This window comes from Dendrobates tinctorius, unplaced genomic scaffold (assembly GCF_039654945.1).
Source record: "Dendrobates tinctorius isolate UK_male_01 unplaced genomic scaffold, ASM3965494v1 ptg000019l, whole genome shotgun sequence".
Classification (NCBI taxonomy): Eukaryota; Metazoa; Chordata; class Amphibia; order Anura; family Dendrobatidae; genus Dendrobates; species Dendrobates tinctorius.
The window spans coordinates 47,897,501-47,904,630 of record NW_027361687.1 but is presented as its reverse complement, the minus strand read 5'-3'; positions in this window follow the sequence as shown (position 1 = coordinate 47,904,630).

The window sequence follows — 7,130 nt, the reverse complement described above, 5'->3', positions numbered from 1 at the left end:
TGAGGCTGAAGCTGAGAGCAGCTGGTCCCCCAACTACAGAAAGTTAAGTGAAGAAGGACAGAGGAGAGAGAGAGAGCCTCCAGAGGTGGAAAGGAAGAAGAGGTATTAGGGGCATGGATAGTGAGAGATCCATCCGTGGGGCCAGTATCCACCGGCGTGGCCGGTAGAGGGACCAGGTCGCTAGTGGAAAAACTAAGGACTCAGCTAGGAAACTGGAGGCTGCAGTATTTCAAGTGCTACAGCTACATCCATACACATTTGCAGAAAAGGCAGACATATAGGATCCAGGGGACCTAGAGTATGTTGCCCGACAAGATCCGAGGCTGCTGGCTTGTGACACTGTGTGTGAAGACGTGGGGCAGGAGAGGTGGTAGCCAGCATAGTGAGAAACCAGGAAAGGAACATCTAAAGGGGGCTCTGGCACGGTGTACCCCAATTTACCTGAGAGGTGTCTGGACCACGGACCCTAAGGACACAGCACCCCAGCTGGGGATTGTAACATCTGAACTGTGAGTAAAACCTGTGAAAACTACACACTGCTGTATACTCATGGCCCTGGCGGGCGCTCCATAAGGGGGTAATGGCTAATTAAGAAAAAGTCTATACGGCTAAGTGTGTTGTGTAAAGGAGAATAATACACCCTATCCTTTATGTCTGGATGTAATGCAAGGAGAAAGACCCGGCCGCAGGTACCTGTTCTGCGCCGGTGTGAAAGGCCAAATTAACCCCACCCCCACCCAGAATATACCCGGGATTAAAGTGGCCTAGGCAAGATTATACCCCAGGTATATAGTGGCCTAGGCAAACTATACCCCCGGGGTTAAATTGGCCTAGTCCAGATTATACCCCCCCCAAGGTTAGAATATACCCGAGCTGCTGTAGATCAGATTTTTCATGCTTTTGAGAACCATCAAAAACAGGGCCCCAGGCAGCACACGGGGGAGGGGGGGTAAAGACAGCGAACAGGGTCCCAGGCAGCCCACGCAGGCCTCAGGCAACACACAGGGGGCAGAGACAGTGAACAGGTCCACAGGCAGCACACAGGGGCAGCACATGGGGCGCAGAGACAGCAAACGGGGTCCCAGGCAGCACACGGGGGCAGAGACAATGAACAGGGCCCCAGGCAGCACACGGGGCTTCAAGCAGCACACAGGGGGGCAGAGACAGCGAACGGGGCCCCAGGCAGCACACAGGGCCACAGGCAGCACACAGGGGGCAGAGAAAGCGAACGGGGTCCCAGGCAGCACACGGGGCCCCAGGCAGCGCATGGGGCTCCAGTCAGAATACAGGGGCCCCAGGCAGAGCACAGGGCAGAGACAGCGAACGGGGACCCAGGCAGCATACGGGGGCCCCAGGCAATGCACAGGGCCCCAGGCAGCATACAGGGGCCCCTGTAAGCACACAGGGGCCCCAGGCAGCCACAGGGGGCAGAGACAGTGCATGGGGCCCCAGATAGCACACAGGGGGCATAGACAGCATGCAAGGGGGGAAGAGACAGCACGCAGGACCCCTGTGCACTGTCTCTGCCCCCATGTGCTGTCTGGGACCCCCTATGCGCTGTTTGGGACCCCCTGTGCGATGTCTGGGACCCCATTCTTGAGTATATCACTCAATCCTGTCCGATGTCTGGGGCCCCTGTGTTCTGCCTGGGGACCTGTGCACTGCCTGGGGCCTCGTGTGCTGTCTGGGACCCCGTTCGCTGTCTCTGCCCCTTGTGTCCTGCCTGGGGCCCTGTGTGCTGCCTGGGGCCTAATGTGCTGCCTGGGACCCCGTTCGCTGTCTCTGCTCCCTGTGTGCTGCCTGGGGCCCCGTATGCTGCTTGCAATTTTCCAAATTTGAATTTTCATGCCCTTAAAACAGAAATACTGTATGTTACACAAAATAGTTAATAAATAACATTTCCCACATGTCTACTTTACATCAGCACAATTTTGGAACCAAAATTTTTTTTTGGTTAGGAAGTTATAAGGGTTAAAAGTTAACCAGCGATTTCTCATTTTTACAACACCATTTTTTTTAGGGACCACATCACATTTGAAGTCACTTTGAGGGGTCTATATGATAGAAAATACCCAAAGGTGACACCATTATTAAAACTGCACCCCTGAAGGTGCTCAAAACCACATTCAAGAAGTTTATTAACCCTTCAGGTGCTTCACAAGTGACACCATTTTGGAAAGTAGACCCCCTAAGGAACTTATCTAGAGGTGTGGTGAGTAGAGATGAGTGACTTTGCCTTTTTTAGGGTCGAGTCGGCTTTCATGAAACCCGACTTTTGCAAAAGTCGGGTCGAACGAAATCGGCCGACTATAGGGAAAAGTCGGGGTCCGACTGAAACACAAAACCCAATGCAAGTCAATGGGAAAGCAATGTCGGCAGGGAGTGGAGGACAGTAAACAAACCTACAGTGCCCATTTCAATGCCAAAAACATCAATTCTTATAACAATCTTGTCAACCTTAATTTACTTCATAATAATAGTTACGCATTGAAAACTGGGGCTTATTTGGTTGAAGTTGTTGGGTGGTAGGGCTGGCTCCAGGTTTTCGTGTGCCCTGGGCCAACGAGTGTCACTGCGCCCCTTTAATACATACCACAACTCATGATGCTCCGATACGGCACAGAAAAAAAGGTATAGTACAATGACAAATACTTCACTGCTTACATGACATGACTGATCTATTTTAAATTGTACAATAGCTCAAAAAAAAGGACAGTATATTACTCCATACAGTATTATGGCCACCACATTGTGCGCCATACAGAATAATGAGCCCCATATATTTCTCCATACAGAATAATTGGTCACATATAATGTTCCATACAGTATATGATGAGCTCCACATAATGCAACAGTATATGATGGTCCCCATGGACGATGCTCCAGTGTGTTATGGGCCCAATAGATGCTGCTCCAGTGTCTGATCTGCCCCATTTGGAATGCTCCAGTATATGATGGGCCTCATGGATGATGCTCCAGTGCATGATGGGCCCTAATAATGCTCCATATATAATGGGCCCCATTTCTAATGCTCCAGTGTATCATGTGCCCCATAGATGCTGCTCCAGTGTCTGATCTGCCCCATTTATAATGCTCCAGTATATGATGGGCCTCATGGATGATGCTCCAGTCTATGATGGGCCCTAATAATGCTCCATATATAATGGGCCCTATTTCTAATGCTCCAGTGTATAATGGGCCACAGTAAATGCTGCTCCAGTGTCTGATGTCCCCAATCTGGAATGCTCCAGTATATGATGGGCCTCATGGATGATGCTCCAGTGTATGATGGGCCCTAATAATGCTCCATATATAATGGGCCCCATATCTAATGCTCCAGTGTATCATGTGCCCCATAGATGCTGCTCCAGTGTCTGATCTGCCCCATTTATAATGCTCCAGTATATGATGGGCCTCATGGATGATGCTCCAGTGTATGATGGGCCCTAATAATGCTCCATATATAATGGGCCATATTTCTAATGCTCCAGTGTATAATGGGCCCCGTAAATGCTGCTCCAGTGACTGATGTCGCCCATTTGGAATGCTCCAGTATATGATGGGCCCCATTTATAATTAACCCAGGCATGGTATGTGAAAAGAGCTCCATGGAGTAATCTGAAGTGTGTGCTGCCGCATCCTTCACTTTTCGTGTGGGTGAAGGACACAAAGAAAGGGGTTGCTCCTGACCAGAAGCCTGCACTTACGACTCAGTGCTTGCATTTTTTTAAACTTCAGAAGAGGAGGCGATAGAGCTGGAGGCTGTTTCAGCAATGTAAACCAAAAACAGTTCCTGATGCTCTGGCTTTAAAAGCAGTCTACCTACTCCCAGAAAACGGAGCCTTGCCGGCCTTCCAGAGCTACACCATGACGCAGGCTCAACACCTCCGGCCTTAGCTGCTATTGTGTTTTTGGCACTACCAGCAGATGCACCACCATCACCATCAGTACCAGGTGGCCCCCCATGCCCACGTCCATGTCCTCTTCCACCATACTTCCTCATGTTTTGGAAAATGGACCCAAAATACCAGCACATATATGGTACTGTATCAGAAGTGTACAGCTCTATACAGTCTAGGGATAACAGTAAATCTCCGTATATATTTCATGAGTCATACACAGACGCTCACAGGCTCAGTATGGATTAACCAATAAAATAAAAAGTTGAAAAAGGGTACAGTATCACCAGATACAAGGTATATATAGTACATTGTAAACTTTCTGAATCTCAGTATACATTTCTGGAGGCAGACACAAACGCTCTCAGGCCCAGTATGGATAACACAAGAATATAAAAAGCTGTAAATGGGTAATGTAACACAAGCGTACAGCTGTATACAGTGTTGGGGTAATCTTAAAGCTCCTAATCTATTGCCGGAGTAACAGACAGACGTTTACAAGCTCATCATGTATTACACCAGAATCTAAATAGCTAAAAAGGTTACTGTATCAGAAGCGTCTACAGTGTTGGCCAAATTTGAAATATCGGTATATATTTCCGGAGTCACCCTCAGACGTTCACTCTGACTGGGTTTGACCATAATAAAAAATGTTGTAAAAAAGGTACTGGATAACAAGATAGCAAGTATATATATTATAGGGTACAATTGAAATCTCTGTATACATAGTCCCGTAGTCACTCTCAGACGCTAACTCAGTATGGATTTGACCGTAATACTAAATGTCAAACAAAGGTACTGTATAACAAGATACAAGCTGTATCGAGTATAGGTTAAAAATTGGTATCTCCGATTCACCGTATATATAGAAGGCGTAAACCACACACGCTCACTCACTATGGATGATACCGTAATGCAAAATTTTGAACAAAGGACCTGTATCAGCACATACCAGGTGTATCCAGGCTAGGGGTAAATGTAAATTTCGGTATATACTTGCATAGTCAGACACAGACACTCACAGGCTTACTATGTATTTCACCAGAATTTAAAAAGTAGAAAAAGGGAAAGGTAGTTGAAACGTACAACAGTCTACAGTTTTGTGGTACTTTTAAATCTTCATATATATTTCAATCTCAGTAAGCCAGTCCAGACTCTCTGCTACTGGTAACTACATGGATACAAGAACAGACGGAAAGTTGAGTGTTAGCAGAAATTTGGGAATTACTCATCGCGGGAAAACATCACGGTAGATGTTGCAGAGGCAAGGCAGACCCTCAATTACTGTGTCTGTGGAGACAGCGAAAACGGTTCTTTGTGAAGAAAGGATTGCTTTATTGCAGTAGTGTGGATCACATCACCGTTACTCGTCTCCATCAAATTGTGATCACAGGGAGAGATGTAGACATGGTCCTCACTGCCTATCATGATGTGTCTAGTCATTTTGGAGTGCAAAAGACAGAAGCCACAGGTCGTAGGCGATTCTATTGGATTGGCATGAGAGGAGACATTGAAAAATGGTGGCAGGAATGTCACACGTCTGTGACTATCACAGCTGTGAAAGGTGATCATAAACCACCACTGCATCCTCTTGTAAGTTGACGTCCATTACAAATGGTAGCCATTGATCTTCTGAAGGTAGAGGCCAGCAGGACAGGCCATAGCTACATCTTAACCATCATCAATCAATATACCAAATTTCTAGTGGCCGTCCCTGTGAAGGATTTAACTGCCCAGACTACACAGCGGTGGAGCAGGGAGAGGTAAGTATTGCAACTTGCAAGTGCTGTGGCCATGACCAAGCAGGGGGGGCACACTTGTGGTTGACTGTACTGGCACAGGGCCCCTCATAGTACGCTGGTGTATCTGACGGCGAGTGGGCCCCCCCACCGTCAGAGACACTGTATTGTACAATGAGGGGCCCTGTGCCAGTGCCGTCGGCCATCAATGGGCCCATCCACCTGTTCAGAGCAACGGCACTTGCCCGGGTGCGCCAGGTGTTGACCCCAGCTATTGGGGGGTGGGTGGGCTGCTCACTTAGGGAGGTTTAAAAAATGGCATATGTTGATGTGTTGGCTGGACATTCAGTTGCTGCAAAGGGCGGAATTGGGCAAGTACGAGGAAAAGGAGGACTATAGCGAGGCAGTTTTCTGGCAACCTATGTGTCATCAGGGGAAGGTGGGACTAAATCCTTTAAAACCCATGCATGGTTCATTTTAATGAAGGTTAGATCATTAACATTTTGGGTTGACAGACGGGTTCTTTTTTTGTCAGTATTGATCCAGCAGCACTGAAGATTCTTTCAGATAACACACTAGTAGCAGGGCAAGCGAGCTCCTGTAAGGCATATGTGGCGCCCCTGAGGCTCAGTCGCCACAGAGGTACTGCACCTTCCCCTAAGGTGTAGTGCCCCACCATCCAGGTAAGGTGGGAACTCCTTGCCACACTCCAACACCTGCATCCCACACACAGGATAGTTCAGCAGGACCACATTGTAGCTTCAGGCTCAGGGTAGCAGAGCACCCTTCGTGGAACCCTGCTTCGTAACACAAGATGTGCTGGGAGGTGGGTGGAGTTAGTATAAAAGAAGGGGAAAGATAGGATTTAGAGTTCAGTTCAGACCGGGAGGTCAGCCTGAGGGGAGCCAGGAGGAGGAAAGATAGTCAGGAGAGGCTGAGGACTGGTCTTAGTGGAAAGAGCTCCCCGTGGAAGGAAGAGAGGAAGGAGTGCTGCAGTGGCCTCAGTGATCTGAGCCAGCTGGCACGGGAAAGGAGAGAGAGAAAGAGAGAAGGAGGGAGACGTAGAACTGGAACCTGTATTTCCATAAGAGAGAGAAAGACAAGTACGGAACGAAAGAGGAGAGAGAACAGAGAGGAGTTGTGGGTTGGAAGAGGAACCCTGCCTATAAGTTCTCAGCGCAAAGCCGGGGCCCGGTGTTGTGAGCTCATTTTCGGGTTTGCCTCTGGCTTCTGGTGAGGGTTATGGAGCTGGCTGTGCTGACAGAGGAGTAGTGAGTTCTCTATCTGGACTCCCTCTGTTGGTGAAGGGAGGTAATGAAGCTGATCTAAATGGCAGAGACCAGGCACCTGAGGAAGAGGACTGTGATTGGACATCAGGAATTTCTGATTGGATTTAAGGCAGCCGACTCCCTAGTTTCTTGCTGGTGATTTCTCCTGACTGTGGCTTCTGGCTTCCAGTTTGGTTCCTGCCTTCTTAAAGCTAAGTTTTCTC